Source organism: Vipera ursinii (assembly GCF_947247035.1).
Source record: "Vipera ursinii genome assembly, chromosome: 4".
NCBI classification, from domain to species: Eukaryota; Metazoa; Chordata; class Lepidosauria; order Squamata; family Viperidae; genus Vipera; species Vipera ursinii.
Genome location: NC_139514.1, coordinates 20,652,970 through 20,677,107, shown reverse-complemented (window position 1 = coordinate 20,677,107; position 24,138 = coordinate 20,652,970).

Below are 24,138 nucleotides of genomic sequence, written 5' to 3'. Positions count from 1 at the left end.
CTCTCCTTTTGTTTTAGGGCTAGATGCCATCTGAATGGCCTTTACTTTGGACTCAGCTGGGTGGATGCCATTAGCATCAATGCGAAACCCCAAAAATTCAGTCGAGGGAACCCCAATACTGCATTTGCTCTTTTTTAGTTTGAGGCCTGCTTCACACAGCCTCTGCAGGATGGCTCTGAGCCTCCTTGCTAGCACTTCTGTGGATTCTCCGGCAATAAGCACGTTGTCAAAATAGGGGCAAACCCCTGGGATTCCTTTGAGTGTGCGTTCCATGATTCCCTGAAAAATGCCTGAGGCTACACTGACCCCAAATTGCAAACACTTTACTCTGAAAGTCCCCCTGTGGGTCACAATTGTCTGTGCTGCAGCCGTGGCCTCATCAACAGGTAGCTGCAGATAGGCCTGCACCAAATCTAATTTTGCAAAAGTGGTGCCACCCTGCAAAGATGCCAGGATGTGGCTCACCACTGGGACTGGGTATGCGTGGTGTTTAAGGGCCTGGTTAATTGTGCATTTATAGTCTGCACATATTCCCCATTGGCTTTAAGTGGTGTTACAATAGGAGTTTCCCACTCCCCACCATCTACTGGTTGCAACACGCCCTGTTCTACAAGCTTGTCTAGTTTTGTGTTTATTTTGTACTTGAGGGCAAAGGGGACCCTGCGAGGCTTAATCCTGATGGGAACCACATTTGGGTCTAGTTTAAATGCTATTGGCGGGCCCATGTAAGTTCCTAGGGCTGAATCAAATATGTCTGCGAAGTCCTCACAAACTCATGCTAGGCTCGCAACTTGTGTCCGGTTGATACCGGTTACTTGGATGCCTAGTGCATCAAACCAATCAAGCCAAATTAGGCTCGTTCTCTGACCACCTACTACAACAACATCCAGGTGCCCTGAAAACCCTTTAAATTTAACGGCCAAGGTGGCTTCACCCTTGACTACAACTTTTGCGTTCTGGAAATCTGTTAAAAGTATGTCAGAGGGCCTCAGCTTGGCCCATCTCCTACTGCGACTGCACACGGAATTAAATGTGTCCAGAGAATTAATGGAAACGGCAGAGCCTGTGTCCAGCTCTATCTTACAGGGGACCCCTTGCAGCTCCACCTGGAGTCTATACTTGGGTTTAAGGGGGCGTCAGGCTCCGGTACAGCAGACACTTCTACGGCTTGAGCAAAACCTCACACTGAATGGCCCCAGGGTCCCGGTACCTCTCCTGGTTGGATCTTCCGACTGGCACTTCAATGGCCAGTCCCTCTGGCGACCTCTGCAAACAGATGCGATGTGGCCAGTTTTTCTGCAGGCCTGGCACGTGGCTGTCCGGAACCTGCAGTCCAAGTGTTGGTGGCGGCTATCACACCCTGGACATCTAGGCAAGAGATCTGCCTTGTAAGGAGTCTCTTGTTGCTTGCTGCTGCAGAGCTGTTATTCGGGTTGTCTGTGCAACTTGTTGGCTTTAGCGTCTTCTTCGGAGTCCTCGGTGAGTTCTGCATCCTCATGGTGGACGGCTTCTTTGCGTAGCATCGTTCTGGCGGGCCAGATTGTTCGGACGGCTCCACCAGTGGCTTCGTTCACCATGACTTTGTTCTGGGCATCAGCAAACATCAGGACTTCTCTTGCAAAAAGTTTCTGCTGCAGCTGTCTGTTGCAGAGGCCACAGATGAGCCGGTCTCAAAGTCACTCTTCGACGTCTGAAAATCGACACAGGCATGCGGCCTGCCTCAAGGCCACAATGTACTTGGATGCAGTCTCTCCCGGCTGCTGTATTTGTTGTCCAAAGGCGTAGCGCCATGCAATCACCGACAACTTTGGTTGAAAGTGTTCTCCGAGCTTCTTCAGTTTGTCATAGGAGACGGATTCCAACGGTGTGGGCGCAACAGGTTTTCGGCCAGATCGAACGTCGCTGGGACACACACACAAAGCAGCGTGGCAGCCTTCAGTCCGTCCTCTGCGACCTGGTTCGCCCGAAGGTAATTCTCAACTTGGGACAGGTGCGAGGGCCATCCTTCTGGTTATCGAATTCTCACAGCCTTCTGACCTTGGGCATTCTGCTGGTCTTCGTGGCTGGATCTCAGCATCTTCGGCTCCTGCCTCTCCGTTGCCCAGAGACTGGTCCTCTGAGTGCATGGTTGCTAGCGTGGCTTAGCTAGCCGATCGTAGGGGGGGATTTGCTTTCCTACCAGGTGTGCACTGCCTCTCCCCTAGTGACTTTCAGCTTCGACGGAGAAGCAGAATCCCACCTTCGTCGCCAGTGTTGTGTACTGGGTTCGTTGCACAGGAATGAAGATGAGGCGAGTGAGTTCAGCAAAGAGCATGGTTTATTTCTTGCAGGATCTGAACTAGAGAACAGGGCTGCAGCTGCAGCAATTTATACCTTGGCCACTAGGCGGTGGCCAATAGGTTTGAAGCAACCTATTGCTGCCTAGGGGCAACCAGTAGCAGCACTGAAGATGGGTTGTCTGAGATGCTGGGAGCCGTTAGCTAGCTCCCTGCTCTAGCAACCTACCAGTCGTTACCACCTTCCCCTAGGGTCGCGATGGGTCGGACATGACTTCACAGCTAACAACAACAGAGGACATCTAAGATAATATGAACTTGTAATATTATTAGCTTGTTCTGATTGGGTTAGGAGGCATATCTCTATTTCTATCTCTATGTCTATTATCTCTATCAACTCTATCTCTCTCTATCACCTCAACTGTCTCTATCATCTCTATCATCTGTTTTAATTGATCATTGCCCAGAACTGCTCTGTGAGATAAGCGGTCTCCAAATTTGATCAATCAATCAATAAATATTTCTATCTCTACAAATGTTACGCCATCCTATACACACACTTCATGACCTTTAGGATTCTAAGCTCTCGTGCTGTTGGGCTTATTTTAAATCAAAAGCCAATGTTCCAGCAGCTGTGCAAGTGAGGAACGCCTAAGAAAATAAATACTAGTTAAGGTGCTATTTAATGCTGTTAACTCCAGAGAGTGGAGGCTGGAGGGCAGAAGCTTTTCACAACTTTTATTTGCAAGACTAACTCCATGTGGTTGTCACGACAGTTGTCTTTGTGGCCAGAGCTGTATTGCTAACAGATGGAGACCTGGCAGCTTTTTCTAATTTATGCAGGCACTTAGGAGGACCTGAGAGAAATGGAGAGAAATTTTGTATTAACCTTAAACAAACCTTTCCATGCTCTGCTAATATGGGGGCTGTTTTGTAAGGCAAGGCAGATGCACTCTCCCACTTCTATCTTGTCTCACAATGAAGTGAAGAAACTGCAATAAGAAAAGAGGGCATCTGAGCTCTGAAAGTGACTGTTCCTGAAACATCTCTAGAAGCCATGATTAAAGAGCTGCAATGCAGATGTACAGGTTTTGACTCACATTCAAAGATTTGCACATGAAAGGACATCCCCAGCTATTTCGGCATCAAGGCTAACCCACTCACTAAACAACCTCCCCCTATCCAATACTGTCAAGACCTCTTTGGATTTCATCTCCCACAATTGTAGCAGTATGCTCACAGTCCCAAACATATCTGAAAGGCATCAGCTTGGCAAAGGATTGCATGAAAGACACACCAAATGAAGAAGTATACTTAAATATCCCAGAAAAAAAACCCAGCAAGGTTAGATAACTATTTCTTGTCCTCTTCCTTCCTCCTGCCACCCAGAAAGTTTTTACATGCTGATAATACTTGGCCCAGTGCCTGGTTTCCTTGCAGAATTTGCTGGTCAATCAGAGCAAGGAGGGGAAGGGAATCGCTGTGTGACAAAATTGCTATCTATTTCTATATATAGTTCATCAATTTCTTCTTCATCATTCCCCCACCCTCCACCCCCATCTCCAAAGTCATTCAGTATACTCTTCAGGTATACATCTGCTGGGAGAACAGGAAAAGAAGCAAAGCTCTTTGTCACCTCCAGCCGCCCCCACATGATTGTCCTTGGAGTCCTGTAAAGTCATTGTGCTGATAGATCCTGCCATACAAAGCAGCACCCTGACTGCTAGCAGAATTTGTTGCTAAATTTAGCCCAACACTGAGCAAACCTGGTTGTATTTGTCCTGATTAGCCTGGCTGTGTCTTCTGTAGCTGACTCCAATAATCAAGTAAAAACCACTCATATACAGTAGGAGGGCATCTAAAAAGCCATTTTCAACCTCTTTCAATTAATGTGCTCTGGAATAATAATGACCTCTTCCAATCCAATTCAGAAATCCGCTATTCTTCCTAATGTGCAATTTACTTTCTTCAAAAGAAGTTCATAGGGCAGCAATCCATTTACTTAATTGGTTTGACTATTATGGCAGGGGGCTTTCATTACAGAGTGGTTTGTTCCTTTATAGTGATACAGTTAATCAAAAGTAAAAGGTTAAATGCCCAGGAGAATGGAGTATCATGTTCCATCACAAAGTAATAGCAAACACTAAATGTTGATGCTTCCTTACATTTTGCTTCATGGTTTGTTGGAGAGACATTCCTCTCTGGAGATGAGAAGGCTACTAGCCTGAAAAATGACCATTTAGTTTGCAATTTATCAGACCTGTTATTGACCTATTTGCAATTTGGTTCTCTGAAGAGAGTAAAGATAGGAAGGTGCTAACTGTAAATGCTAAACTCTCTAAGGAAAGAGGAACTTGTCAGCACATATTTTGACACATATCTAGCCATCTATTTAGGCCAATCTCTGGTGTGACCGAGAAAAAGAACTCAGCTGAAACGTGGCTTTACTATCAGTGCAGATAAAAGATGATTGGCATCTTCTATCATCAAGAAAAGGTTTAACATTGCCCAAATGATTGTTCCCAAGTGAACCGTGCTTCTCTTTTTGTACTCCAGTGCTTCCCATATTCACTTTTTCTGTTGTAGGGGATGTACTGCATTTCTTCCCATAAACCCTGCTTTCTGCTCAAGGATGGTTGTTCTGCATTGCATAAGAAATAACAAAACAGGCATTTAAAACTGGAGTTAAAGAATTAAAGGAACTGGAGAAAAGCTTGCCAAATCATTAGTGGATATGGAACACAGAGGTATTAATCATATTTAATTACAAAATTAAAGTGCTCCCATCTAACAATATGCTTGTTTGTACCAGAAATGAAACAATATTAGGTAAAGCATGCCAGTTCTCTTTAAGACCAGAAGAACAGGGGTGCGAATGAGCAATGTATGGATAGAGAAGTAATTACGATGAGAGGATGTGAGACAATGGTTCATTATATTCATTAGACTAATAGTAATTAAGTAGGATAATATGATTCTGAACATAGGTATTACAATTTATCTGGCTTTGAAACTTCAGCATTCTGTTTTAAAGTCCATGTCAATGATGGTTCCCAGCTTAGCTTAAGAATATGGCTTTATTCCTAAAATGGCAAATTATCCAACTGCACCAAAAACTATGCAGGAAAAGAAGCTTCCTCAGAGAAATCTGTTACCTACGTGGAGAGTTGGTTGATGTTGCACAGTTTGATCAGTTCAACTGTTCCACCTTGTCTCGTCTTGCCTTGAGTTTCCTTGGCTTGTCTCCTGAGGAAACTTGCTAGGCATCCATCCTCCTGGGAGGCTGGTGCTTAGGAGCATTCCAATAAGGTTCTAGTAGCCAGATTTTACATGTGTTAACACACATAATTTTATTTACAACAACATAATGAAATGTTCTCACATGATCTTCCCCTATTCATTATATGATCCTTTCTTGGATGAGATAACTGAAACAGTTACTTCAGAAGTATGAAGAAAATAGAGGTGTAATACATACATATATACATATATATAAAACAATATACGGTATATAAAACAATATATATATAAAACAATTAACATTAGTACCAGCCAAGATTTTTTCAGGCAAAAATATATTGTTAAAATTATAATACTGATCCCAAATAAGAAAATAGCAAAATATTAGTAGACACAATCAACCTTAATATGCCTTTTCATCATAGTGCTATAGTAAAGATGTCTCAGCTGATTATGTAATCCATGTACACCAGACATGTCAAACACAAGGCCCGGGGGCCAGATCCGGCCCGCGAAGTGGTTTCATGTGGCCCACGAAGCCATCCTGGAAACAGTGAGGGAACAGCCCCCACTGCCTTGGCCCTGGCCCAGAGACCCTCTTTTTGCCAGAGACCCTCAGATCTGTCCCACTCTTGCCCAGGCCCCCATAGGCACCCTTGATGCGAATGATGTAGAGCTGGCCACGCCCACCCAGTAGGCCATACGCACTTTAGCCATGCCCACCCACGCCCACCCTGGCCATATCCACCCAGCCCCCTGAGGGCAACCACAATGCTGATGCGGCCCTCAATGAAATTAAGTTTGACACCCCTGATGTACACTGTCTGAGAGTTACCATCTATTCATTCCAGGAGTTATATTTTATTTAAACACTTTCTTTTGTGGTCACAATCTGATATGCATCAATCATCTTTTCTAATCACTCACCCTTTTGTCAAGAATAAATCTCTAGCTCCAAAGAAAGTTCATATATATTTTTTATGTATCAGTACAGGCTCAATTAGAAAAATACTGGGTAATTGCATGAGCTTCACAAAACCCCATTTCAGATTCTGCAGAGAAAAAAGCATAAGGGAAAAACGCAGGGTTTTTAAAAAAAAAATTTTAAAAAACTATTTCCTGAGCAAGCTTAATTGATTATAAAATATTGAGTTAGTGTCAACTCTTACCAAACCAAAGAGATTTTCTCCATAAAAATCGTTCCCTAACTTGGGAGCCTTTTGGCACTTCCAATAGCATAGCTATCACCTCTACATCCAACTACTCCTTGCTGCTGGTTGTCCTCTACTCCTTCTTTCCACCTTTCTCATGACAGCACAACAGCCTTCTCTAGAGAGTTGGGTCTTTGCATCATGTGTCCAAACTAGGAACACTCTGATTCTGAACATTTGTCCCTTGAGTGAGGACTCTGAGGTAATTTGTTTGATGATTCTTTTCTTTTCTTTTCTTTTCTTTTCTTTTCTTTTCTTTTCTTTTCTTTTCTTTTCTTTTCTTTTCTTTTCTTTTCTTTTCTTTTCTTCACTTTCCATAGCAATCTCAGGAGTCTTCTTCAACACTGATGTCCAAAAGTGTCAATATTCTTCCTATCCTGACTCTTCAAGTCCACCTTTTAGTGCCCCACAGAGATTACCACACCTTGTACGATTCTAATCTTTGTAGATGCAGAGCCCTGACAGCAGATCTCATGGCTGCTCTACTCTATACTGTGGTACATTTCTTGACCCATTTCTTTCTTTACTACAGGTAGTCCTTGACTTACAACAGTTCATTTAGTGACTGTTCAAAGTTACAACAGCACTGAAAAAAGTGACTTATGACCATTTTTCGCATTATGACCATTGCAGCATTCCCATGGTCATGTGATCAAAATTCAGATACTTGGCAACTGACTCGTATTTATCACAGTTTTAATGTCCCGGGGTCATGTGATCATTTTTTGTAACCTTCTGACAAGCGAAGTCAATAGGGAAACCAGATTCACTTAACAACTGTGTTACTAACTTAACAACAGCACTGATTCATTTAACAACTGTGGGGTAAAACTCACTTAACAAATGTCTCACTTAGCAACAGAAATTTTGGGCTCAGTCATGGTCATACGTTGAGGATTATCTGTAATAGTTTTGTAGTGCTTTAATGTTGTTTTTGTGCAGAGGGGTTAGTTAAATGTGTGTCAAATGCAAAGGTATGTATTTGGATTGGAATCTATTGTGATCATAAGTCAAGGATTACCTGAATTGGTAGTTGATCCTAAAAAGCAGAAGCCATTGGTTACTTTGATCTTTCATTGTCAGTTCTAAGGCTGGTTGTTCTACCTGTTGTCACTAGTTTGGTTTTCTTTATTTTAAATTTTTTCACTGGGCTCATTACTGGACCTTGCAAATCCTGTGCATTTTCAGCTTTCAGGATAGCATAATCAGTATAACATAAGTTATTCATAGGTCTTTCTCCAGCTTTAAATCCATGTCCATCTTCTTCAGTTTCCCCTTATATATATATCCAGCATATAAAGTTGGCAAATAATGGGATCCAGGACAATAAGGTATTCTGGGTTTCTCATTTTTCTAACACATTAGCTTGATGTAATCAATGCAATTGAAGGCCTTTCTAAAATCAATGAAACACATACTGACTTCTTTTTGTTATTCTTGAGCAAGCTGGCAGTCATGCAAATAGTTTGACCATTAATGCAAGTTGGCCCCATAAATTATCCTTTATCAATCCTACCTGGGAATATTTAAGAGTATGCATTAATCAGATTCATGCAATCTAGCAACTTTAGAGTACAACATGTAGCAAAAATCTCCCCAAATCTCCCAGGGTCTTAGAAGTTTTTTGGTTTTCTAAACAGAAAAGGGCTCTATGCAAATAGTATTCTGGCACCACAACTGCTTGCAGCACAGCTACAATAATCAGCACATTTTGCCGAGTAATTGGCAGCCTGATGGTTATGAGAGCTGACACTGCCAATACTTCATAAAGGCTGAAAGAAACATTTCTCAATTCCACATTGCATAAACAAAGCATGCAGGAAAACCCCAGGAATGCTAATGATCGCCAATACTTAACAATATTTAATTACAGTCTCTCATCAGCTTGGCAGAGACTGATAAAAAATGTTCAGAAAGTTCTTAAACACTCAGAGGTTGGGGAAAGGTTTTAAAGGGCTTTATGTACTTATGCAAAGCAACAAGAGCAATGGCATTTACTCCATATCCCAGCCAACACCAGAGCATTTCCCCCTTTATATGAACAATTTTTATAAATACTCAAGTGATTAGCATTTTGTTGCCTTCTCCAAAGAGATTATTCCATAATTCAAGTAGGTTTTAAATGTTTTCAGTCTGATGATCAACCTCAATTACCCTTGATTTTATCCCATTATATAATGAAAATGTAGGTCACACTTACAAGTAAGGCTTCTGTATCTTACAAAGCAAGAACAAAAACTGCTAGACAAAATTCATTGTATATTTCTTCATAAGTAAATTTCACAAAACTCAGCAGTAGTTCAAAGTGAACATGCTGTCAGGCATGAAATATCAGGATGAGTAAAATTCCAATTAATTGGAATTTTGGTATTGGAATTAATTTATTACTAGTCACGCCTGTGCACAAGAATCTATTTGACTAAAGGTGAGCACTATCTTGATGTTATATCAGGATCAATAGAATTCAAGAGGGGTTAGATTTAGTCTGTTTGTGATTATGTAGATTCCCTAGGCCAGTGGTGGCAAACCTATGGCACGTGTGCCAGAGGCGGCACTCAGAGCCCTCTCTGGGGGTACACACATCACCGCCAGCAGCTTGTGCAGGTCCATTAGGCTGTCACCACCCAGAGGTGACCACGCCCACCCCAGCAATGCCCACCGCAGTCACACCCACCCAGTGGATCACGCCCCCCCCCCCGTGGGCACCACAATGCTGATGCACCCCTGGCACTTTGCGATAAATAAGTGGGTTTTGGGTTGCGGTTTGGGCACTCAGTCTCTAAAAGGTTCGCCATCACTTCCCTAGGCTGATTCCTCTTTTGACTCCACCTCCAGGCTCTGCCATTCCTCCTACACATGCCTTTGGTAGGAGGTGATTTCAATGCCTAGTTGCCATGTCCATTTGAATCACTATTTTACTGAATTTTTTAATGGGATATGTGGAGCCTTGTGTCCAATTTATCAGACTGAATTTATTAAATTTGATTTGACACCATATACATTATTCATTTATTCTGACTATTTCTATCCCATTTTATAGTTTGCAATAACTGCCTGGGGAGGCATAGCAAACTGAAGATGGCTCTACAAAAGCAGAATTGATGATTGCAGCAAAGACCAAGGAACCAGTGAGTAAACCGGTTCTTTGGAATCTCTTCAAATAAGCAGAGGACAGAAGATCACCCACATGTACTCTGAATAGCTGCTCCTCAGAAGGAGACTGCAAGACAGTGTTTTTCCACAGATTTAAATATCAAGAGACAAAGGGATTAACCATTTGGCTCACAATTGTGGCACAGCCTTTTGTAGGTTACTATGTTCACAAATCTTGCTTTCTAATCATGTTCAGAAACCGAACTTAAAGAAGCTAAACTGATTAATAAAAAGCCAAATAAGATTTTGAAGTCAAAAAGTTATAAACAAACTAAGGGTCCAGATAAATGTGGAATATTAAAACTTTTAGGGAAAATGTTTGGAATTAATTATAAAAAATAAACAGGGTCTTATGAGAAATAAATCTGTTTTGCTGTTTGGAAGATGTAACAGAGATAAATAATTTCATGACTTAAAAATTGTAAAGTAGAAGTTACTAAAGATTTTGTTAGAGGGGAAAAAATACAAGCCTATAAAATGCAATGCATTATAACAATGGAAATACTATTCAAGGAGACTTTTAAAGAATGCACTCTGTAGGAGAGCAGGCTGAGCTGGAAGGAGGAGTTAAATGTGTCAGTTTGGAGTTACTGCATGGCCACAAGAGACCCAAGCTCAGCCCTGTGAATTCCATTGAGCCTTATTTAGAGTCAGTTTAGCATTGGCTATTAGTTAATTACGTAGATACTTGGGTATAGGTAGAAATAATGAACTCTTCTCTACTTTGAAATCAACAAATGTTCCTGGTTATTTGTACCTGACAGAGTCAGAAATCAGTAGACACAATATCAGCAATGTCAATAATGTCTTCTTCTGTGAAGAGATTATGTCCACAAGATGTTATTAAAGAAATGACAGATATAGGACACATTGTATTGTCCACGATAGAGATGATATTGAAAGTAGTTTTACAACAAGGCAGGCCAAGAAAAATGACTTGGAAAGGGATATTTCACTGCATCTACCAAAGAAATTGGCTGATGCTTTAAAATTCAAAAGCCATATACAAATAATAAATCAAGAGAGTGACCTGGATATTGTTTTCCTTATTGGATTTACAAAAGAAGTTTGTTCAACCCTTGAAGAATTCTGTGTGATGGGACAAAGAAGAAATGAATAGAAATCAAATCTGGCAAAAAATATTTAAACAAACTGAAGATTAAGACAATTAGAAGTAAAAGGAAGGAATATAATGTTGGTTTATTTAATCAAGGTTAAAACAAGATATGTTATTACTTCTGGTAACCCTTTATGGTCTCTTTGCTGATATCAGAACTGAAAAGATAACACTTTATAGATAAGCAATAAGGGTAGATAAGGGCAGAAATCCTGTTGACATTTTGGCCAAACAAATATTAGTCATACTGTTTAAGAGAAAAATATTTATAATCTTCTAGGACTGGTGTAACCAGGAAGCTATGCAGGAAGGGAATATACCAGCTCTTGTCTTCTCCATCTGGGTTTCTCCAAGGACAGGACACAGAAAAGAGCTTTCTTGTTTTAGGATAGTCTACCAAGTATCCTAGACTAAGGGGTTTTAAACTTTTTCAGGGCATGGAACCCATTAGGTTTTGTTTCTTTTAAGTTCCAGAACTCCTGATTAGGAGATAAAGCTCTAATGACAGAAAATAAGCTAAAGTGAACTTGGTTTCTTTACATGCTTTAATATTGCCTTAAGTCTCCCACAGAATTCTATCAGGTTTTCGTGGATTACTACATTCCAAAGCAGACGGACTTTCTGAAAATGTTTCAAAAGTAGCAATCTTGAGAGACTAACAATACCTGGAAAAAAAAGTATCTAGCAAAGCCCTGATAGCCACTGATAGCCCCTTTTCAAGGCAGGATGGCTGGCAATGTTGACATTGAAGTCCAAATGCATCTGTAAGGAACCACTAAGAAGAAAACTAGACAGATCATCCAGATATTTCTTAGCTCCCACCATTAGCCATACTAGCAGGTGCTGCTGATAGACACTCAATACCCAATTCTGCTATACAGAATGAACTTCTCAAATGAGATATTACTCTTCAGTATGGAAAACTGTATGTCAAAGGTACTGGAAGACACCTCTGAGTTATTGGCATTCACATTCTGTGCATTGCCAACTATGTAGAAAAAGAAAAAAAGAGAGAAAAGTTTGCTCACACCTGTTCCAGTTCAACCAAAAAACTGCTCACACAAATCTAACGTTCCACAAGCTGGAGATACATTTCAAGGTTGTATTAAAGCTAGATAGTGCACGAGACATACAAATTATTAAAGAATGTGCTTCCCCCCCTCTGTCAGCTCCAATATACTTCTCTTATGAAGCAAAACAGATGCTTGTGCTAAAAGCTTTCCAAATATTTGTGTCTGGCTTATAAATCATACTGTGTGTTGGTGTTCCCCCCACATACACACCAAATTTTTTCAGTCTAACATATGACAATATAAAACCTCAGTTCTAGTTAATGTGGTGATGGAAAGAGTACCATCCAAGGTTACTTTGGGGTTAGGAGAGGCCAAGTCCTTTCCCTCAAGTTCACACATTCAGATCAGCAGCTTGCTCATATCTTAGGAATGAGGGTCATAATTCACTACCAATAATGGGTTAGATTGAATGCTCACTATAGACGTTTGTGGGAGATGGAGGAAAGCCAGGGCTGGTCAGAGCTTGGAGAAACCTAGATTTGTATCTGAGCACTCTCTTGTGACAACATTCCAATAGCAATCATCATTTTTAAAAAAACATGGAATTATTGGTGAGACCCCTCCTCAAAAAGCCTGCCCTGGACCAGACTATCATCCAGTCTCCAACCTTCGCTTTCTGGTGAAGGTTGTTGAGAGCGTGGTGGCGCATCAGCTTCCTCTGTTCCTGGAGGAAACTGATTATCTGGACCCGTACGAATCGGGTTTCAGGCCCGGGCACAGCACGGAGAGGGCATTGGTCGTGCTGGTGAATGATCTCTGGCAGGCTCGGGACAGGGGTTGCTCCTCTGTCCTAGTCCTATTAGATCTCTCAGTGGTTTTCAATACCATCGACCATGGTATCCTACTGCGGCGTCTCAGGGGGCTGGGAGTGGGAGGCACTGTTTTACGGTGGTTCTCCTCCTATCTTCTGGGCCGCTCACAGTTGGTGTTGACAGGAGGGCAGAGATCCACCCCGAGGCCTCACGTTTGTGGAGTACCTCAGGGGTCGGTTCTCTCGCCCCTCCTGTTCAACATCTATATGAAGCCGCTGGGCGAGGTCATTCGTGGTTTCGGGGTGGGGTATCATCAGTACACTGATGATACCCAACTTTTTTTCTCCACCCCGAACCAACCCAGCGATGCCCTCGCCGTGATGTCCTGTTGCCTGGAGGCAGTCCAGGTCTGGATGGGGAGAAACAGGCTTTGTCTCAATCCTGCCAAGACTGAGTGGCTGTGCGTATCGGCATCTCGGGCTAACCAAACTATTCCACCTTTAACGATGGGGGGTGAGGTGTTACCCCCCGTTGATAGAGCTCGCAACTTGGGCGTCCTCCTGGACTCACAGCTCAATTTTGAAGATCATATAGGAGCTGTGACCAGGGGGGCTTTTGCCCAGGTTCGCCTGGTGTGCCAGTTGCGACCCTACCTGGACCGAGATGCCCTACGCACAGTCACTCATGCGCTTGTGACCTCCCGTTTAGACTACTGCAACACTCTCTACATGGGGCTGCCCTTGAGGACCACTCGGAGGCTTCAACTGGTGCAGAATGCGGCCGCGCGAGTTGTGATGGGGGTTTCCCGATACTCCCATGTAACACCTCTACTCCGTGAGCTGCATTGGCTTCCGGTTGCCCTCTGGGTGAGATTCAAGGTGCTGGTGATGGCCTATAAAGCCCTGAATGGCTTGGGATATTTGAGGGAACACCTGCTGCCAGCATCAAGTTCCCTTCGTCCAGTGCGCTTGCACAGGGAGGGTCTTTTCAGGGTGCTGCCGGTAAAAGATTGCCGGCGGATAACACCCAGGGGGAGGGCCTTCTCTGTGGGTGCACCTGCCCTCTGGAACCAGCTGCCCGTGGAGCTCAGGACTGCCCCTGACCTGCGTTCATTCCGCTGGGACCTGAAGACTTGGCTCTTTGTGCTCTCTGGCCCAGGCTGAGAATTTCAACTGGGGTTTTATTTTCAGGGATAATTTAATCTTTTTAATTGTCTTTTAACTTTTGTATTTAGTATTGGTGTGATTTTCAAATGCCCTGTAAACCGCCCTGAGTCCTTCGGGAAAGGGCGGTATATAAATCTAATAAAATTAAATTAAAATTAAATACTGTCTCCTGATCAGATGTAAAAGAGGACATGTCTCCCCACCAGGAATTGCTATATAAAAGGCAAATGCCTCCACATCTCTACTATGAAATTTCTTTCTTCTGCACCAGAAATGAACAATCTGTAACTTTGGAATCAACAGGTTTCTGGCGTCCTCTTCAACAGGACCCAAACTTCTTTGAGCTTCTCCATTAAATCTGTGGACAGTGAAGTTGGGTGACCATGTTCTCTGAAGGAGAAATTCTCCAACAACATTTAGAAAGGTTTCAGAGACAGGAGGAACGCTATTGAAAATATCAACTCAAATAATGAGATTTCTTTCATGATGCCTTTCCCTGGGATTGGGAAGTCAAGGAGGCTGTAGATGGTCAAGGCAAGATTGAATAAAGAAATATAGAGCATAACATTGTGTCAAGTTAATTTTCCATTTGAAGAAATGAGACAAGTTCTTCTTCCTCAGAATGAATAATAAGATGGAAGGAAAAAAGTATAGAAAATCTTTTTTGCCTAACTCTTGTACAGATCTCTAGTAAAACAATCTCCAACTACATCAGGGGCCTCCTAGTGGTAACTTCTAGTGGCAAAGGTACTTCTTTGTCTTGTTTATACTGTGTTATCTCCTTTCCATTAAGAGAGGATGTCTGCTGCATAAGAATCACAGGTCAAGGATTTACGGGACACTTTTCAAAGCTCAAAAGCATTGTGGTGATGTAGCTCATTCTTATATTTTCAACCTATTGAATGGATTTGTTTGGTAAGGCTTTGGATTGTCTTTCAGTTCTCAGCAGTGTTATCTGAATGCTCGGGTTTGTTGGCTAGAACTCAAAGACAATCCAAAGCCATACTGTGTTCAAACCTAGGGTCAATCTCATCCGAGAGACGATGTCTGCTGAATCTTTGTGAGCCTTGAAAAGTGTCTTGCAAATCCCTGTACTGTGTCCAACTTTAGGTCAATCTCATGAGAGTATAGATTTACTGCCTTCAATAACTGGCAATTCTGGGGAGATCAGGCAGGTATAAAAAGGGAAAGAATGTCTTAGAGGGAATGAAATGGAAATACAACGGCATTTGAAACAGGCAGACAGAGAAAGGAATTTAACTTCAATGTAATCACAGCACATGTGTGGTCCCAATATTTCTGGGATAAATTCTTTTGGGGCTGCATCAGAGCTGTGTCAGGGTGCATTACTTTTCTTCCAGGGAACCCTACCAGCTGCCATCTGTCGTCACCACAATGCTATTAACTTAGCTTTTCTTTTTCTTTTCTTTTTTCTTTTTTTAACAAATCTCAGCCTTATTACATTTCTCCAAAGAAATGAAAGAAAAGAACTATTCATGTCTGGTGCCATAGGTTTTATTGAAGGCAGTCACATTCTTTGTCCTTCTTGGCCCACTGTGATACTAAACATGTTATAAAGTTACCTTTGCATCTTTATATTGCCATAAATTCTTTATTATATAAAGGAGAAGAGAAAGCCTCTACACGCAGGATCCTGTTCAGTGCTGAGGATAATTACAAGCTTGTACTGCACTTTTCCTAGTGTTTACTTTACTTCTTTATCAGCTTTACTGGATCAAAGCCAAAGTGCGAAAAGGAATCTATTTCTGATAGGAATGACACGGCATCCTTGCTAAAGTGATCATTACCTCACTTTAGCATTCTGGTTGCATCCTTCTTTTGTGCAGAGTTGACTGACCTAGTGCAGAAGAAATAGCCCCGTGAGTTCTCCTACGTCAAGGAGAAGATTTGACTAAATAATCCATAAAACTTTACCAGCTTCATGAATTGAGGTGACTGATTCAGCAGCAGCTAAGAATTTATTATTTAATGTCACTATGACTAGTATTTCCAAAGAAAGGTGATTACAGAATTTTCTGACTTATAACTTGTCAAACCTTAGGTACTATGAGCCTTAATTTGAACAACACAGCACAATTTCCTTCTTGCAACAAAGTGCCTTGGAAGAAACTTGGGTATTAAAATTCTGGAGGCTGCCCTGTTGAGGTGACTGATGTTGTAAGAATATAGCTGGAATTCTCTTTGAAGTTCTCAGAATATCCAGTGTTGGAGGGGTTCTCTCAAAGAAAATGCTTTGAGAGAGGGGTCACATTCTCACTGGATAAAAGCAGCTGGTGTAACTCTCCAAAGGGGCACTTCTGGTAAAGTGAAGACTTAAAACTTCTAGTATATGGTCACTTTCTTGCTGAAGGAAAGCAGACATTAGAGCTTTCCACAGTACACACCAGGGCCAAATCTCCAAATTGGAAGGTCCTTTTCCAGAGCAAGGCCCTATGAGGCAAATACCCCTGAGATTTGGCTATATCACAATAGCAAATGTTTTCTCCTTATGCATTTAGGACGGATGATTCAGATTTAGCTTAGGAAAGAGAAAGCTAAAGGGTCTTGATAGCAGTCTTCCAATACCTTAAGAACTAGCACAAGGCAGAGAGTGTAGATTTATTCTCCAGAGTACCTGAAGGTAGGACAAGAACCAATGGGTGGAAATTTTACAAACAGGGGTCCATGCTTGAAATAAGGAGGAATTTCTGACAATACTTAACAATGGAAAAGCCTGCCTCTTGGGAGCTCCATTATTGGAGGTTCTCAAACAAAATTGCCATGGGCATCAAGTTGGACTGGAAGGCTTCTAATGCCTCTTCCAACCATTTTAGTCTGTAATTTGTTTCATTCTGAGATTTGATAAGAATGAGAAGTAAAAGGTTAGAAGTCATGGATAGGTAGTCAGAAAACAAAACAAGTAAGAGAAAGTTGAACCTGATTCAGGACCCGACAGCTGCCTTCTCTGGACAGCATTCGTTTAGCTACTAAGACCAGGAAGATGGGACTTGCTGAGGTCCCTACTTGAAGATGATACCTTCTGCTGGAATCCCAGGAGTAAATCTTCTCAGGAAATGTTAACTCACCTTCCTGGACTTCCTTAAAGGCCTTAAAATGTGACCCTTTATTTGGAGAAGCAGAGTTTGACCTACCCTTATTTGTGCTGTTGTAGTATATGGTTATAAGGGATGCGGTGGCTCAGTGGGTTAGGACACTGAGCTTGTCGATCAGAAGGTCGGCAGTTTGGCGGGTTGAATCCCGAGTGCCGCGTAGCAGAGTGAGCGCCTGTTACTCGTCCCAGCTTCTGCCAACCTAGCAGTTCGAAAGCACGTAAAAATGCAAGTAGGAAAATAGGGACCACTCCGGTGGGAAGGTAACAGCGTTCCGTGCACCTTTGGCATCTAGTCATGCTGGCCACATGACCACGGAGACGTCCTCGGAAAAGCTCTGGCTCTTTGGCTTTGAAACGGAGATGAGCACCGGCCCCTAGAGTCGGAAACGACTAGCACGCATGTGCGGGGAACCTTTACCTTTACCTTTTTAGTATATGGTTAGCTATATTTTATGTAACCCAGGTTTTGAGCACCGTGTTTTGCTATTTTGTGAGCCATTTAGAATTAATGGAATTGAGCAGCATAGAAAGCCTGAATCAGCTCAATTCAGTTAAAATATCTTATTCTCTTCACACAGAACTATTGTTGGGATATGACTACACAGAAGCAGTCAAGTCTTCAAGAAGTCAAATGAAGGACATGGCTGCTGTAATGCTTTCAGGTGAGGTTCCTTGCTTGCATTAACTTTGTGATTTCAGTGTACTAACTTTTCACTAACCTGCTGTGCAATATTATTGCAGTAGTAATATTATTATAATATTATATACTGTTAAAGGTGAATAATGATTCTATCCTGCAGGTACCAAGATACATGCCTGAAGCTGAGAAAGGCATTTCCGGCTGAATCATTGTTTTAACCCTGCCTCCTCTTTTTTCTCTTGTAAATTCTTACATAAAGATTTTGGGGGCGGGGGGGGGGGTTGTAAGGAGAAAGCAAGGTTACCTTATCCATGGAGGAATCTATTTTTAAAGCCTACTCCATGGATGCATAACTTTTCTTCTTCAGGTTGTTTCTTGTCACACCAAGCATCTATCTGACCATGCAAGTTTAAAGCTTATTTCAAATGAGGAAGATCAAAAAGGAATATCCTTGTGATGCTGCCAGCAGGTGCAGGAACATTTTAAAAAGGAAATAAAGTTAAAAAAGAAACCCCTTCTCTTAGGATAAGTAACACCCACATCCCAATCTCAAAAGAATCCTTCACTGCATCCTTTGCATTTTAACCTTGTTTCCCCCCCTCCCCCATTTCACTGATGGGGATAATCCAAACAGGGCAAATCAGAAAGAAAACCACAACAGTGAAAACCTTGTTATTTTTTGACACTTGAGTTTTTGGTGCTTTTTTCTGATTGAGGAGGCATTTTATCTTTGCCTAAAAAAAAGTAGCCAGCTCTTGATGTAGATCAAAATCTTTGCTGTGCTGATAAAGGTTTCCTCCTCCCAAATAATTTTTACTCCCACTTAGCAAGAATAAGATGACTATTTGATAGTAGGAGTACAATGGATAACTGTACTCTATTTCATTTTCAGAACTTCTCCAGTCCACAATATAAATCCAAAATCGCCCTTGTTTGAATTTCACCATGCATTTTCCCATCTGTTTTTTATTTTTTATTTTTTTTCGTTGTCAAGACTTTCCATCTGCTTTTCTGCTATCCTTCTGAATGCAGTGCCTTGCAAGACTGTATGGCTTTCCCAGGTCAATGTTTCCTGCAAATTTTATAGTGCATAAGAAACAATAAATATTCATACTTTATACATCTTATCCTTGTTAATTAATTCCATAGCACATGCTGCTTCTAAAATGATATTGTCCAGAAAGTCCACATGGCAGCATTTTACAGCTTTTGAAAGCCAGGTGGATTGTATGAATCCTGACATTAGCACTAATGTATTTTGCATCTACGTGCAGTCCTTGAGAAAGATATATTCTAGAGAAAGGGGATTAAAAGGCTGCATTCCTATAGTCTAGAGACTGCTTTTTATTGGAATTTACAAGAAGCTTAAGAGTTGTGTTTGCATGACAAACCTCAACCATTTAACAATCTTTGTGATCTCTGGGTGGCAAGAGGCGCAGTCAAGTGAAAATATTGCCTATGAATTTAGCCATGAAATAACACTGAGTGATGTGAGTTTTCATTTACTGAACCATTAGCAGCCAGACGCTTCCTGGACCGCATTGGCTGGTACTAAGCAAGGAAGAAGTCTCTCTGCAGACAAGAAAATCTTTACCTCCTTAACTAGTAAAGACGTGTTTCATAATAATGGAATAACAAGTTGGAAGGGACATTGATGTTCTTCTAATCCAATCCCTTGCTCAAGCACTAAACTCTATACTCTTTCAGACAAATGGTTTCTTTACCATTCTGCACATTAAAAAAAATGTATGGAATCCTTCCATGGGAAATGCGAATGCTAAATAATTGTTTCTTGAGACTCCTCTGGAATGAAATTTTCAAAGGGAAGGGGAAGAGGACCCCGTCTGAAGATCAACTATTTTTTTTTTGCTGATTCCAGAACCATCATTCCCATATAGGCAGTGCTCAGTTAACATTGATAATTAGGATCAGCAACTCTGTCGTTAAATGGCACAGTTGTAAAGCACGATGTCATGTTACCATGCAAACGTATGATGGCAGTTGTGATAGTTCTTGTTGTTGTTGTTAAGTGAATCTGATGACAATGTGACATGAATGCTATTTGCGACCTACTGCCAGCTTCTTCGTTGATTTTATTTGTCATAAGCTAGTGGTGAAGGTCGCAAATGGCAGCCATGTGACTGTGGGGATGCTGCAACAGCTGCAACTCTCCTTATTGTAACTTCAAAATGGGTGCTAAAAGTGTGGTCATTCATGGAAACTATCTATACATCCCAACTGTTAGTGCTAAAGTTCAAATCCAAGTTTTTACATGTTAACTATTTGGATACCATGAGCCTGAATATTTTTACAAAATGAAAAAGGCCTTCGTTACCCTAGGAGTTTATCATGCCAGTGGTATTAGTTCAACTGAAAGAGAAGATTTTGGTATCATACACCATTATGTCGAGTGATACAGACACACACACACACACACACTGTAGGATAAAATAATAAGAACAACAATTACAACAGTAAAAAATATCCTTCTTGATGGAAATGCTTTTGGGAGACGTCATGCTAGATTGAGTAAAATATTCATATTTTTTAATAGTTTACTTTAAAATATGTTTTTAAACATAGTTTTATATATTGGCAACTACTGTTCTACCGTTATTTGACATTCTGTGATTTTCTTTTCTCATAAAGGCAATCCACAATGAAGCCAGCAAAGAAGAAGAAAAAAAACCATTTTTTGTCACACAGTATCAACTCATACACAATTCTTTTCAATGGAAACTTGTGGTTTTCATTGGGCTTCTGTTCATCTGACACCCATTAAGTCTTCATAATTAAGTGATCAAATAATATACTTCCATTTGCCAGCTATTTTTTGCCATCTACCCTACATTGCACATTGGATAGCGCATGTACTTTTGTCTCAGCTAGCACCAATAATTGTCAACTGATGGGAGATTTTATCTGCTATGACTTCTCTTCCTAGCTTGTCTCAGTAGTAATGAAAATTTAAAGATGATATATTTATAGTGATCAACTGCATCAATCATAAGCAGGCACTTGAAAGGAATAAGTAGAACTATTGCTGTTGAATAATTAAGAAAAGGTAAGTGGCATTATACATTTTATATATATAATCTAGTTTTCTGCCCATGCTATTTGCTTTCTCACCTGTTCAAGATCATTGTTCCATTTTTTTTCTGGAAACCTAACATGAAATATCTTCTTATTTATTTATTTATTTATTTATTTATTTATTTATTTATTTATTTATTTATTTATTTACTAAATTTCAATGGTGCCCCATCTCGGTATCCAAAGCGAGATTTAAAAAAGGAGGGGGCATATATGCGCACAAGCACACACGAAGACAGTCTATATGAGTTGCTCTGGGGTGATGCCAGGACTTAATTAAGATGTGTTAATGTTCTATTATATTCTAGTGATATGTTTTTGAAGACCAGGCAAAGGTGAAAAGGGACAAATATATCATTTGTCTTGCCATACTATTTATCAATCAATCTTGTGTTATTAAGAAAATCAGCCTGATTAAAAATATTCATTGAAGAAACTTGCTGTCTGCAGGTTTTAAACTTGCATTACAAAGCCCAGAATGAGTTGTCTGGAATTCATTATCTAAATTACTTGAAGTGCTTACTCATGATCTTTGCTTTTTCAAAGATATTGGTATAACACTAGAAGTTCACAATCCCCAAGCACTGCAGTTAGTCAATAGAATAATTGCATATAGGGTTGGCTTGTTGACATCTGTATTTCTCAGGCCAAACTAGAGTTTTGAGCCCCTTCAAGCTGCTCATTCTGTCAGCAAAGAAGTTATTCTTGCCTATTTTCTCTTCTGACATACAAACATCTTTCAAGCAATTGTTAAGACAACAGATCAATGCCGTTTCAAGAGAATGAGAGACTTGCAGCAAAATGAAAATGCTGACAAATTAAATGGCATGACCAGCCATACAAAATTACAATGAGCTAACTATCCATATAGGGGACATGGTGGCCTAACAATTAAGATGCTGGCCTGTCAACTTGAAGGCTGGCACTTTGAGACCCAATATTGCATGATGGGGTGAGCTCTTATTTTTGCCCCAACTCCTGCCAACCTAGCAGCTCGAAAGCATGCAGATGCAAGTAGATAAATAGGTACCACTTTGATGGGAAGGCAACATCATTCTATGCACCTCGTCATATACCCACCTGACCCCAGAAGTGTCTTTGGACAACGCTAATTCCCTCGCCTAGGAATGAGTAGTGCCTCTTAGAGTCAGACAAGATTGTACAGGGGAAACTTTTACCCTTTTAAAAAAATATATCCATATGAATTTCCTCTAAATTTCTGCAAGCAAATATGTCCATGACAATCAGTTTGATCTAGTGGTTAAACACAACAGGCTAGAAATCAGGAAACAGTGAGTTCAAGTCCTGCCTTAGGCACAAAGCCGGCTGGATGTTTTCCTCACAGTCCTAGGAAAAAGTCAATGGCAAAGCACTTATGAAAATGCTGCCAAGAAAACAGCAGGGACTTGTGTAGGCTGTTACCAAGAGTTAAGGTTAAGTCAAAGGCACGTTGTACACACAATAATGGTCTATATGAGTATCACTGAGGTAATGCTTGAAATTAGTGTTAAAGGCCTGTTATGTTCTAGTGATGTGTCTTTGGATACCAGTCAATGGTGACAAGGGTAAAATTTATCTGGCTTTCCTCACTTCCAACAAACTAGGTATCTCTGTATAAAATTAAACTAGAATATGGTTTGAAAGAAGGATGTGGCAAGGGACAAAAGCAAGGAAATTTGGATTTGGGCTCTATGAGCCAACAGTAGAAGAAATTTATTTATTCTGAATAGAACTTAATATTGGCAGCTCTGAAATGAACATTTTTAATGAGGCCTCAGTCAACTTTCAGGAACCTGTTACCTGAGATTTTTTTTTCCTGATTTAAAGGTCAAATGATTTTTTAAAACCCTAACGATTTCTTTTTGCAGCCAAACACCCCCACAGATGGAAGATATTTACAGATCCTAACAGTTTCAAGTTTCAAGTTTCAAGTTTTATTTAATTTGTATACCGCCCTTCTCCTTGGTAGGGACTCAGGGCGGTTCACAGGGCATATATAAAAAAGACAATACAAAAATTAAATAAGATTAAACCAATGCCCAGTTAATCTCAGATTACATCAATATTCTTGCTCAGGAGAGAAAAAATAGCATAAATGAACAGTAATGGAAGCGGCTTTGTGTTTCAGCGTGTATTTATTTTGCAAGAAGATGGTTCCAGGATGACATTGTTAATTTAAAGGATATCAGGTAACAAGGGAATTTTCATAACACCTCTGAACTGTACCCTATTCTTTTCTCACCATGAAGATTTTATCAATTATGTGTACAGTAAGCTATCCAAAACTGCTACCTTTAATTTCCTGTCAAAAGTTCTTCAAATTGTGCTTTCCAATCCCATAGATGATACCAGATTAAGGAAGGATTAAGAATTAATTAATTAAAAATTTTCTTAACATCATAGAAGCATTCTTCCATACCTTTTTTGCTACAATCCAATAATAGTGTAGCATTATTGCTACTATTGCTAAGCACATTGGTTTGTGCTTAAATTGTAAGCCGCCCTGAGTCTTCAGAGAAGGGCGGTATATAAATGGGATTAAAATAAAATAAAAATAAAAATAAATAAAAATTAACCAATCCAAACAAGAGAATCTTTAGATCTACATGATTTAGCTACAATGATCAATACAACATACTCTAAATTGCAAATGAGACTTTGTCTTTTAATAAACATTCATCTCAAACTTTAGTTCTCATTTCAAGATTAGGAATAGGATTTAAAAGGGGTCCACCTATTTTAATTTATGTAATTAATTGTAATTACAATTTATCTCCAGTCACTGAAAATCTATCTACAAAGCCTAATTTATCATATATATATCAAATATTGTTTCACATGAGCTTCCCAAATTGTTTTAATATAATTTAAAATACTGGTACCAGAACAAGGACTAGAAATAACACAGCTGTAATCAAAGCACATCTAAATCCCAGAGTGCAATCCAATGGCATCTGAGTTATATAACAGATTTTTTTTAATATAAAATTCTTGACTATTTAATGTTATGAATAAATCAGAAATGTTATGATCAAAATAAAGAGAATTGTGCTTCAGATCCAGAAGTGTTACTTCTTTGCCATAAAAGTAACAAATACCTTAAAGAGACTAATAGATTTATTGTTGCATAAACATCCTTCTATTTCTACTTCCTGGAAGTCTGCATCACAATAAATCTCTTAATTCTATCAAGTTTCCCAAAGCTCTTTGTTGTGAATATTACCAAGATTCTATTACTTTTGAATGTTTCTTGCATAAGATTACTGTCTAGCTATGCTAAGTCCAATCCAAATCATGTTTGCCCA